Source organism: Morone saxatilis, unplaced genomic scaffold, assembly GCF_004916995.1.
Source record: "Morone saxatilis isolate NCDOM2014 unplaced genomic scaffold, NCSU_SB_2.0 Contig16, whole genome shotgun sequence".
Classification (NCBI taxonomy): Eukaryota; Metazoa; Chordata; class Actinopteri; family Moronidae; genus Morone; species Morone saxatilis.
The window spans coordinates 18509096-18522429 of NW_023339718.1; the positions used below are offsets into that span (position 1 = coordinate 18509096).

Genomic DNA, 13334 nt, shown 5'->3' on the forward strand with positions numbered 1-13334 from the left:
AATTCCCTATCGTGGCTCAAATCGTGCAGTTGTTGGAACAAGTGCCAGCAGGATCGTGTGTGTGTTGTGTTGGCTGTGTGTGTGTTGTGTGTGGTGTTTGTGGCTGTGGTGTGTTCTTCTGTGAGAGAGAGAGTTGACTGGAACGCAACCTACAGTGACCATGTTCATCTGTAACTGAAGGAACAAGTCACCCAGGCAAAATGTGCCTGCACTGATTCCTTTGGAGGCACAGAATAATAAGATACTACAAGACTTTACTACAAGAATAAAAAGAGAGGAGAGTGAAAACAATAGATCACTTACCTAACCTTTCTGCTGAAATAGATACTCTACAGAGAAGAAAGTATAAACAACGATACATTTAGTGTGGGGTGCGCGGTAGAATATAAGATAAGAATTCATCACAATGAATTTATGCTTTTATGTAACCTCTCTGACAAACTTTCAGCTGCTGTCCTCAATAGATACGTCAAATCCTTCTGATTGCCTTTGTAATCTCGCTTGTACAGCACAATTGATTTCCGTACTCTCCACTATCTGCAAGTTTGTATATGAAGCGTCACTCATGCCAGTTTCCTCACGCCGACGCGACAGAGAGAGCGAGACGATGTGCGCTGTTATGACACTTGTTCCAGGGTGCCAGCTCCCACACTTTTGGCTGGAGGCACCACACTCAGGCCTGTCATGTACCCAGAACTGCCTACATGCAAATACAACAGTTCCAATTTGTCCTTGAAGCATTTGCTTCGAAATCTAGGAACATGGGATTCAGTAGTGTACCATAAGCTAAGCCACCTGACCTCATGTCATGATAGAAAAGAGTAACAGAGAATACATCAAGACACTTCAATAAGACAACAGACCTGCCAAGCAAAATCATGCAACATGCTCGGAAGACCGTAAATGTTACGTCCAGCACAAACACCACCAACAAATGCTTGTTATTAAACTCCCTTTAAAATATTTCTGAAATAAAAATATCCCATATTGGCTAAACACATCATCTAAGCTTCATTTTGAGCTACATTCCACGATTGTGTCGTCAGCTATTACTCCAGCACCAACACGTCTTGATCTTAAAGTTTCAAAACCAAGCCCAAGGAAATTACTTAGCCATTTAAAAAAGTGACACTGTATGTTTGTGAACTTTTACCATATACAAGTGATTTGGACAACAGACACATTGTTAGTTCTGGTCTTTCAATGGGACTTACAGTGGGACAGTGATTACAGTGGAGTAACTACAAAGTCAAGTAAATAAAAATGTTTGCTAGTTTCTTGAGGTTACTTCACTAAGGTAGTCCATGATGACATGTGGGAAATAACTACAAACACCACCAAGTGAAGTGTTTATTTCAGCATAACTGGACTTTATCTAAGTATAGCTTTTAGTGAAATTCAGTGATTTTGTCTAGTGTGTTGCTGTTTATATAAAGTGTTGAATGGGTCACTGCACCCAAACCACAGACAACTACTTCTACCAAAGACATGTTCCTTAAAACTGAATGAAAACTCTTGATTATTAGGTCTGTAAAGAAACAGACATTGTTTGAGCACCATAGACAAAATTCCTGCATTGTATCATGGAGGAGGCAGACATCTCAGATATGGCAAATATGTCAAAAAACTGTCTTCATGGCCACATACCAGTGTGGGTGAGAGAGAAAGAGAGAGAATATTGTTTTATGATTTGTATTAGCTGACTTTAAACTTCAAATGTTTTATACTTGTTAGTCAAACTTCTCTGTGTTAAAGCAAACTTGAAATGAACAGACACCTTAAAAAAAGATGAAGTCTGTCAAGCTGGGATGTTAAATTTCAGTTTTTGCATGTTAGCTCTGGTGTAAAAACACACAACTGACACACTAATACAGACAGAAATGTGTCAGAGTCAGTATTTACAGTGCTGGATTTTCATGCTGTAAAAACAAAAGCTCTGATATCTGTAGCTGCACTGACTGAGCAAAAACACATTATAAAGAAAACATGTGTGACTTTGAACCCATGTGTTCACCAAAAACCAAGTAATTGCATTTTCCCTATAGACTATGTTTCCAATCAGTATATAGAACCACTTTGCTACAAATCTCTTTCAGTGGTTCATTTTTAGTGCCAGCCAGATGTTGCTGTTTCCTGCTTTTCAATGTGAATTTCAAGTTTGTAATTAAACATTATAAGATTAAAGTCATCCCATCATTTAAAAGATAGAAGAAAGGCAAATGGCCAGCACATTTATGATACTCACATGTTGGTTGTGGTTAGTCTTTAAACAGCACTGATGTTTGCATTTTTGGGCCCCAATGTGAGATTTTGGAGCCCACCACCACATTTGTGATTTGACGTTGATTTGAAAATGTAAATTGCTTTGATGATGAATCTCTGTCTGGCTCAAAGATCAGCTAGTCTCTCTCTCGCACCAACATGTTGCATTTGTTTTTGTTTTTCTTATATTCTGAATGGAGCAACAGCCATATCTTATAGTATAATAAAATTGTTTTCATTAATACTATCTGCTGTCTTGTTATTTTTTACATTTACCGATTTCATTTGTGGATGCACAATAACAACACTGCTGTTAACATCGTGAGACAGTGAGGAAGAAAATGCAAACTCCCTGTAATGTCACCTTGACACAACAGAAAAAAATATTACTGCAGAGGAAATGACTATTGCCTGAGGGTTAATTAATTTTCTGCCATGTCAGAAGATTTAAATAATTAATGAAGTTACTGCTGCTGTGTCATGTATGTCTATTGTGCACAGCGCCTCTCTTTGGAGACGCAATTATTGTTCCTGCTGCAGTGTGATGGCAGCACTTTATGGGCCAATTGCAGTGCTGAAATGTGGAAATAGTTTGATGTTCAGGTATTGTCCTAGACTTTATAAACTATATTTTTTCATTAAGGAGTGACTTCATAGTTCGCTCCATGATGGTTATGGCATTTGTTTGGGTTGCGTGACAGAGCCCGGAAGTGTGTGTGTTGTGCCAAAAGCACGGAAGCTGGCAACCCTGAACAACGTAGATCAGCAAAATCAATGTTCCTCTTCTGTGATGGGTTGCGAAAACTGAGGAAACTGGCATGAGTAACAAGTCTTATATACAAACTTGCAATGTTGAAGCACAAAAATACAATTGTTGCTATACAAGGCAAAGTAACAAAGCAACAGAAGTTATAAATTCCCATTAAAACATCTGACATCTAGCAGAGGAACGGCAGCTGAAAGTTAGCCATTTGGCTATGGTTGTCAAAGTAAAAAATAAAAAGCATGAATTACACGGCATTTCATTGATTCAACCTAAGATGGCATTTGTGATTTTGAAATATTTTTTTATTGCCTTTAATTGATAGTAACAGCAGATGAGTGCCAGGAAAGGGGAAGAGAGAGGGAATGACGCACAGCAAAGGGCCAAACCCATGGCCGCTGCAGCAAGGACTCAGCCTTGGTACATTAATTCATGATTTAATTAATGGATGAACAAATTTATCTCCTCTGATCCACCCTGTAACCATTTTATTTTCATCAGCTGCTTTGGAGATTATTGATGACAGGCAACCAAGGTTCAGTGATGTTGGTGAAACATATACCCTTAAAACCCCCAAAAACCTTTTGGGGTTTCTGGTGACACAATCGGAGTGAGTGGCAGCATGCATGAATGCTTTGACTACAAGCAGCAACACCAAAACAACAAAGTGTATTTGAAAAAATACACTTTGGTTTTAATCACATCTCTTTCTCTGCCAACTTTTCCACCTCAGCCAGGGGTGAACAAAAACTTCTGGTGTCACCACTTGTTAAATGTTCATAAAAACTGGTGGATGGAAACTCCTAGAGACAAAGTGTCAGAGGGTTGTCTGAGTAGCATTTACGTATATACCGCTACTGACAACTGATGGGAAGCTGGTGTTCAGGCAGGTGAAGTTAGTAAAACATGAAATAAGCAGGAGAAATTTAGTCAGAGCTTAATTAGATGAAATCATGAAAAAGATGGACAACAGCTTACAAGAGCAGGGAAATTTCTACTTGCTCTTAAGTTTTGTGGAGTTTGCATTGGTATCCTTTTTGTCTCTTACCTCTCACTCCTCCTTCCCCACTTATGTCTTTCCTTATTTTGGTCTTGCAAACTTACGCTCACTGACAGGCCGCCAAACCCTCGTCTGTGATGTGTGTCTGTGTGTGTGTGTGTGTGTGTGTATCTGTGTGTCAGAGCGGCTACAGTCCCACTGCAGGCCTTCGTGCTCAGTTCTGAATCGCTGCTTGAATCAGATTTTTTTTGGATGACAGTTCATATCTATTCTAGGATGTAGCACATATTCCCTACCAACATGCGCTGACAGCGATGTCAAGAAGACACGTGTGTGCACGCAGAGTCAGTGTAACAAAAGGTGTCACCACTGATTTTGTACCTTCATTTTTTCTGCTTGTTTTCATACATATTTTTAGTCAAGGCACAAAATATATCTCCCAGTGTCGAGTGAGCTGAAATGTCTGCACAAATACAGAACCATGCCAGCCACACACCAATGTGGATAACATATACATGCAGATATTTATTATTTTTACTACTTAGGAAGAACGATGATCTATTTGACTTTGAGCTGAAGCGAGTCAAGAACATTTAATAATTTTGCCTCTGGCTCTGTTTAACTGATAGTGGGAGTTGGAGGTTCCACTGCTCTGACGTCCCAGGCCACTTCAACACACCTAGAGTATGTGAAAATGCCAAAAATGTCTCTTTTACTCTCCTGAGAAGCCATTTACTCTCATGACAGGTAATTAGTCTGAGACTCTGAGACTTCGGTACATGTGCACAGACACACTTGCATTAACTCTGCTGCTGAGGTTTTAGTTAAAATGCATCAAGTCAGCAGTTGGTTAAAAATCACAGGCAGTAGCAGATTTATTTCTAATGCCACTTGAAGGCACAGGGACTGAGGGAAGGAAATGCTTCCTGGTCACATATGAATGGATGACAATGCAAATAAACTCAATAAATCAATTCATTTTAAGCTAATTGTGACGATTGCAGTTTTTGGTGAACTTGGTGACAAATGAATTCAAGCCCTTGGCCACTTGTCATGGCTGACTTTTAAATGACAGAACCAGTTAATTCAGAATGAAGCAAGCTGTCTCATTTGCTACAACAATAAAGCTTTACTCTTTGTATATTTTTTTGCTATGAACAAAACTACCCACAAACAACTGTGGCCACTGTGCGAAAAGAAGAATGAATTTGGCTGCGATGTGACGAGCACCACTAATTTGTATATTTGTCTGTATCCATTAACAAGTGCAAACAGTTTATTATATGCAAATTAGATGTGTATTTGCAGTCAAATGGCATATGATAAAACTCGACAGCTGGATGGGCAACACGTATATCAGTATCCATAGTTGTGCCGTGCTTAAAAGCCACCCACTCCCACACAGGTGTTTTGACAATGAAAATTTTTTGTCATTGGCTTATGGGAGTTCCTACTAATGTGGTGTTCACAGTACAAATAGACATTCGCTCATCCATGTAAATTATGTGAGGCGGGAAGCTCAGTCACATACTTGTAGGGCTAGTTGGAGAGTAAACTATTAACTCATTGGATGTGTTGACTGGGCTAGGGCTAGTCTGTCACAATAGCTTCCAGATATTTTTTCCATTTTCTCCCCACTGTTCTGTTTTCGGCCCCCCTGAAACTTTGTTCAATGGGATAATAAGTTCAGTTTACTCAAAAAAGTGTATTTGTACCAGACTCCTAACTGTCTGCAAACCATTGGCGTTTTTCTCAGACAATACAAGAGTGAATTGTGCAGCTCAGCCAATAAACTACAATCGCTTCATCCGTCCTCTCAAAGTTCATCACTGTCAAGACAACTTGCTACTGGAGTTCACCAAAGTCGAACTGGGATATTCACTCACTGATTTCCTGAGAGTGAGGAAGCTGTCAATCAAGCACACTCCTGAGAGGAGGTCTGCAGAAGGCCTTAAGAAATCTTTCAGCATCCACACCCAATGAGCAACTTTCACTGGAATGAACGGAACTTGAATCTTGATCTTCTTTTCCTAATTCATCCTGTTTCCCTCTACATCGTTCACGTGGAGTGACAATGCAGTGAGGTTCAAGTAGGGAGGGACCAGTTTGGAAAAGGGACAAATGCAAACCTCATGAACTGAAAATACGAAGAAAAAGACGTCACTGTGTTTACTCTCAAGCTGAACTCATAGATGATCTCTGGAAAAGTGCAACACCCAAACAATGAGGATATCTTATCTCTCATTTCTTCTTTTATCAGTTTCATTTTATATTATATTAAATATCAATTTACATGAAATTGAAAATCTCTCCCTCATGCAGTAGTTGGTTCTTATTCTGTTCAAATTACTGGAGTCTTCACAAAGCAGAGACCGGAATTCAATCACAGCCTCTCGCTGGATCTCTTCCCTACACTCACTGCTCTTTTAGTTTTCTCAGCCCAGAAACAAAGACTGCACACATCAAGAGCGCAGAGGTTTGACGTCCCAGCTGGCAACTGTTGGCTAATTATCCTCCGTTCTCTCTGTTTGGCCTGATGAAGCTAAATAACTCATCAGCGGGTAATTGTCCTTCTGCAGCTTGTGAAGAGAGCTGAGAGTCATGGTGGACAACACATGGGGAGTGTAGTGGCTCCAGAAGTGGCCAAATGTTCACAGAGAGCATTTTCTGTGCAGAGAGTGAACAGCTGTTTATCTCAGTTCTACAAAAAAGATCTGTTAAATGAGCACAAACTGTGACCTAACAGTGTTCAGGCAATTTATCAAAAACCTTTATTGTAATCACTTTCCTCTAAGTGCAATAAACATTTAAAGCCTAAACCGTCTGCAGTGATTTATCCTGCTTGTGCCCTTTCTCAGAAAACAAAACGCATCTGCACCTAACCTCATCCTAATGACTGGGGTATCTGCAGACCCATACTTTTTGTCATGTCTCACAGGATTTAGTCTCTCATTCCAATTTTTCATGACTTTGTCAGTCAGTTTGTTCCTAATGACTTCATATCATTGATTTCTGTTTCTGTTTTAATTAGTGTTTTTTACAAATACAAATGTATTGGGGGTCCTGGGGCAGTTTTAATAGATGGAACTATTTATTGAGTTCATGTTTGCAGTGGGTCCTAGTAAGTATCGCACACTATCGGGGCGTGGGGGCACTCTGTCAGTCATTTTGAAGGAGGCTGACACATATTTCCTCACAGGGACGTGCACAGACATTTTGAGGGGCTGTTACTCAATGCTACAGTGTCACATGACAGTGGGCATAGGGGTATGGCTTTTCATCATGCTGTTGTCCTATCTCTGTGTCCCAGGGAGGCATGCCTATCAAAAAGTAATAAAAGTTTGCATTATACGGTGAATTCATTTGGTTTAACTTTAGTAATTATGCGCTACTTATATTTATGTAGTCACAATAGAAAAAAATAAAATAATACTAATACTTATTACTATTATTTTTCCCTCCTTTGTAGAATAAGTCCACATTCATTAAAACAAATTCTGTTTTCAGCTCATTTTCTCTGTGAAGCAGTAATACAAATTTAGTTTTCTTATCTAAGACTGTGCTGCTGGTTACATAAAGGACAACACAGCAGAAGAAACATATGAAGGGAATTACCATTACAACATAAATTTGCTAAAAAGTAAGCAACACTTGGCAGTCCAAATCTCCGACAGCTGATAAAGATGTTGAGTCTCTCTTTTAAAGACTTTGCATTTTCTGTGATTTATAGGTTTCATATGTTTATATTTTTAAAGACTTTAAGAAAGAAACCCCAAAAGAAACAGAACATGGTCTGATATTGACACAACACACAGGTTGGTGGTGGTGAAGTTATTTGATTTCAGCAAGAGCAACTTTGACAAGCGCTATACTATACTCTATACTATACTAACCACTTTTATGAACCAAAGTCAAATAAAATTCAAGCCTCAGTCACCACAAACATACTGTATTTTAACTACAATGAGAGAACTTTATTTCCCCTTAACTTTTCTTGTCTGGCAGCAGATGCCATCAGGCTATCTATTGTGCCAAACACTCTTCTTCAAGTTCCCATATTTCAACCATTTCTAATCTAAAGCCCAAGGGGAATGTTGGTAAAGCTATAACAGCTAAATGCTTCATATACTCACCAGCTAGTTGCTAAATTTGTCTGTCTGTTATTTCAGTTTTTGGAGCTTTTTTTTTCCTGAAGACAGCTGACTAATGCTGCTAGTGAACTAAAACAAGGAGCTGAAAGAGGCTATAAAGCTCTTTGGAGCTGATGGGACTGCAGAGTCGGGTGATAATTCTCTGTGTATTCATCACTGTTGATCCATCTTTAATTTTAAGGCACTGATTATAGTCTCGTAGTTCACAAGCTGGCTGCAAAGAAATAAACTCGTGTTTACTCTCACACAATTACACATTCTGATTATCAGTGTGTTATTGTGTTATTTATTGTCTTTTACAACTGACCACAAAACCACAACACACAACAACACACACCACAAAATAACAAAAAAAGGCCAATTTCTTCAAAAGGACTGCTGTAAATTCAGTGATTTTTGGACAAAAATTGTGAGATCCTGCAAAGGAAGATTAACAAAAGGTGTTTACTTAAGCTGGTCTGTTTAACGTGATCAATAGGTGAAAATCTGAATAAACATTATCATTTTATATCTCCTCACAGTTTGCTTCTACCCAATTTACTTTGTCATAGTTTTTCACCTCAGTTTTGGAAGCCAGGTTTCCTCCCCTGCACGCACCTCTGCGGGTCTCTTCCCAGTCTGTGTCGGGTTATGTAGCTCACAGCGGTGGGATGGGGCGCGGAGACGCAGAGTCGGAGTGCACAGCTTTGTAGTCGGAGGGGCAGCTTCCTGTCCTGCATTATTAATTCCTGATGTTCACAGTTGACCTGGCGCTTACACACCTCCCTCCTCAGGCCATGAATCTGGAAGTGTGTGTTTGTGTGTGTGTGTACCCGACAGAAAGAGAATTAAACCAGTGGATGGATACACCACGTCTAGTTCATTGCATGAAATGTCTCCTTTTGGAGGCCGATTGCTTATAACTTGCTTAATCCTTATCAGCAGCACATAGGCTGGGTGTGTGAGGCAGTATGCTGCTAATAGCTATTTGTTCTGTACGACAAGGTTTGCAATTTATTCTTTATAATCTGCCTTAATTCAGCTAGAATTGGTGCTTCATTACTTCCTTAAATGAAACTGGTTTTACCCAAATACTCAGCCATTGGAGAAACTGGAATGTAATATAGATAATTTTCCCCGAAAAGAACTAGATGGAGTGGAGTGGGGCTGAGCGAGCTGTCACAAAGCCCTGTGAGAAAACTTAACTGACATCCATATAATGAGCCTCTGCGAGGATCTCCCACCATTTTATTGTGTCTTTATCTCCTCTCTCTGAATTGGGAGGGTGAAAAGAAGAAGAAAAAAATGAGGAGTTGCAGGTTTGGAGCAAATTACCCATGCTTATTTATTCAGAGATGTCGCCTCATAGAGCAACCAACCCCCTGGGTCTTCTCACAGGCCCGAGCGAGCGCCAAATCGCTTTGCTGCTTAGAAGGAGAGAAAAACAACATAGAATAAAAAAGAGAGAAGGGAAAAGAAAAGGTTGTAAAAAGAAGAGGGTTGAGGCGGCAGTGGAGAGAGATTACAGGTTGGGGTCGGGGGGAGGTTGAAAGACAGCAAGAGAGGAGAGGGGATATAGAGACAGGAAGGAGACCTGGACACAATGAGAAGATGACAAAAAAGGAGAGGAAAATAGTTTTTTGGGGGAAAGCGATCAGATCAGCAGATCAGAGAGATAGTTAACTGGAGCCTCGGAGGGAGAGAAACGAGATGATAGAGACTGAGGGAAGGTGGGGGTGATGAAAACTAACAAGGGAGGAGGCGAGGAGGGGTGCAGGGCTGGTTGAGCGTCTCCCAGGGGTCTCAGAGGGAGAGGAAGATGGCTCGACGAGTGCACCCCCGCAGAGAAACTCAACAGGGGGTCAGCTTTTTGTTTTGCAGAAAAAAAAGAAAAAAGTCCTCACCGCCCTCAACAGTAACATGGTGATAACAGAGGCTTGTACACTCCATATTTCAGCTGGTGGAGGAGCATTGTTTAGAGAGATGGGGGGCTTCTTCTAATTCGGTCACTTATTTCCAACCCTCACAGTCTCACACAGTCACACACATTCACACACCCTGCCCACCTACCAACATAAGATTAAACACACATTCACACACACAAATATAAATATACATGCTTTGTCTTAGGATAGCGTTTTCTGTTGTTTTGGCTCTGTATTTTTTAACATATCAGATTTCAAATTAAATGAAACAAGAGATTTTCAATCCACTCGTTTTTATGTGCACTTTAAAAAAAAATGCAATTAGCAAAACTGGGAGTGGAAAAGTTGGTGTATCGATAGAAGAAAAATGCCATGAAGTCCAATGGAATCAGATCTACTGAATTAATCATGATGTATATGAAACATGTGATTTAAACATCACTCTGCTTCCACTGAAGAGATTAAAAATTGCAGCTGGCAAAAACATCAGATGCGTGCAGACTGATGAGGAAACTGTAACATTCCTCAAATTAATATACGAAACAAACATAAATGACATATTTCCATCATGTTTTACGCATGGCTTTCGTCGGTTTGATATTTGCACCATCTTCTGCTATGGTCACCAGACTGGAGAATTAGCTCCACCAGCTGTTTTTTTTCATGTGTTCAATTTCTAATATTCACATAACAGTGTTGGATGGAAATGCCAATTAAAATAACATGTAAGATTTAGTATTTTTCTACAGATTCAGAGTGCAATTCACTTAATACCCCACTGTTGTAAATATGGGCAGTTGTACACATCTATATGTTAGGATTACATTACAATAAAATAGTAGCGTGTCCACAAAGCTAATATTACTCACTAGTGCAACAGCAAGAAGACCAGCTCACCATCTGTTCACAAAGCTCTCGCCAACCACCAAGGCTTTCTTGCTCTGTCACTCTCTCTTTTTCACTTCTTAGCTTCTTCCATTACCGTCCTCTTCGCTCTCTTTGTCTCTGTATGAGGTGCATAGAGGCGGCTGAGCCTGTTTTGTTGCCCGCTCGCCCCACTCCGGTGTTGCTTTCCTTCAGCATCCCCCTGCTCCGGGCCTGAAAACCTCCTCCTCCCAACGTTCCTGTGCTAGAGGTGAAAACACCAAAACTTCTGACCCGGCGCTCCAATGAGCTCCCAGTCCGGCTAACTGAGCTAACTAGCTAATGGGTTCCTGTATGAGGCTCGAGACTGGGGTTCATGTCATGTGTTCACATGTTTTGGTTATTGAACTTTAATTCTGGTGATATTCTGTGTTTCTTTTATAATCCGCAAATACTACAAGAAGTACTTGCTAGAACACCAAATATGGATTCATCCGCAGCTGAAAATAGTCCCCCCAAAATGCACATTTGAGTAAAGTTTGCTAAAAACATCGCTAACCATCTGTTTTAGGAAATGATTTAGCCTTTGAAATCATTTCATAACCAGTTTAAAAGATTTGTGTTTTTAGTAGGAACCAATGTGCTCGGAGCTAAAGGCCACTGACAGAATGGGAAAGTTAGAATGTGCTGAAAAAAGTACTAACACATGTTGGTTTTGTTCATTCCATGTGATTTGTTTACAGTAAGAGAAATACAGAATATCACATTCAATATAAAAGTACCTTGATATATTGATAAAAAAAACATGGATGGTAATATGTTCAATTAATTGTATATGAAATTAATTGTTTGGAGACAGGGTTGAATATGAGGTTAAAGTACTAATTTTCAGCTTTAAGGGTGTTTGAGGTTGTTTACATCCATATTTGGTGAACAGTGGGACTCGTAGACCTTCTTACCCTTGGGGGTGTTATGTATAAAAAGGGTTTCAATCCCCCGACGTGGATGTAAACACCCTCGAATTAAAGCTGAAAGTTGGAAGGCCTATTCTAACCTCACAGTCATTATTTAATTTCAAACACAATATGCTGCTGTACAGAGCCAAAACAAAATAGTCAAAATACTTCAGGAGATTGTGCTCTATATTAATGCACAACCACAAAAACACCCCTATCTGCTCAGGCTCCTGTGGAGCAATTTAATGTGGATCTAGAGCAGATTAGCAGGCTAAAGCTAAATTCTGTAATCGCTCTGATGGGCTTAAACAAAACTGAGTAGGGGTCTCCTCAAGGTTAAACTGGTTGCTGTCTTTTTCTATTACCTGTTAGTGTTCATTCAGGCGGCTAGCTTCTTTCTCTGCCTCCATTTTATTGCAAAGATGTTAAGGTATTGATCTGGATGGCAAATTTGGTGTGTGTGTGTGTTTATTGAGTCATTTTTCTCTGTAATTGAGTCTTTAAGGTAATATTTAAAAAGGAACAAAAAAGTATTGATATTTTATCCTGTTACCACACAACCAAGCTGATTCGTCTTCTTTCAAGACACAGATGCTCATATCTGATAAATCTTTATTAAATGATTTTCTTTCACTCCTTTAAAGAAAAGGTTGGGTTTGTAGGACTCAATTAAGAATATGAATAAGTTGATGGATGGATGTTTTTGTTGTATTTAACTGAAGTGGTTGGAAAATATTTGTTGTTGGAAAAAAAAAAATTGAAGGGTATAATTGTGTTTTAAATCTAGAAATGTTGGTTCTCTAACACTCAACATTATGACATTTACCAAAAACTTTCACCTAATGCTTTTAAGTCAGACTTAACAAGTATTAATAAGCAGCTTGTCCCTGAATTGATTTGAAAAGTAAAAGGTTCCTTTCTCACTCCAGCTACTGCCTCCCTGTTCAAATAAATGTCTTTATAGATTCAAAGGCAGGAAAAACATGGAAAGTGCAAAAAGATTACATCTTTTTACTGATATGAAGTCAAACATAAAGCAACAACTCACAGAGGGAAGCCCATCAGAGATATTTGTGTTGTTGTGTTGCCTTTGTGCAGTTTTGTGCCAGCTCTCTGTAACTTATTTATGATTCACGGGACTTGACAGCAAACTGAAGGGGGAATATGAAGAAGAAAGACAACAAAAGAAGGTTATAAACTGAGAATCAAGCAGGAGGATCGGCTTGAGTGGAATGGGAACAGAGACTGAGGAAGAGGAGTGGAAATGTTTTGCTCCATAAGTCCTTCAAGGTGATCAGATGGAAGAAAAGAAAAGACCTGAAATAAAAAAGACAAGAAGGGAAAAAAGGGAGGAAGGAGAGGGAGTGGGGTGTTTCCCTGAGGTGGAGATCTGTTTGTGTGAACTAATCTCTGTCTCTTTCTCTTTCTCTCTCT

At 39.6% G+C, this 13334-nt stretch overlaps 1 protein-coding gene across 1 annotated transcript in view; it reads left to right on the forward strand.

The window, feature by feature from the left end:
• Positions 1 to 13334, forward strand: part of LOC118325739 (phospholipid-transporting ATPase ID-like) — a 204037-nt gene that overhangs the window by 111849 nt on the left and 78854 nt on the right. The gene's annotated exons all lie outside the window — the stretch shown is intronic.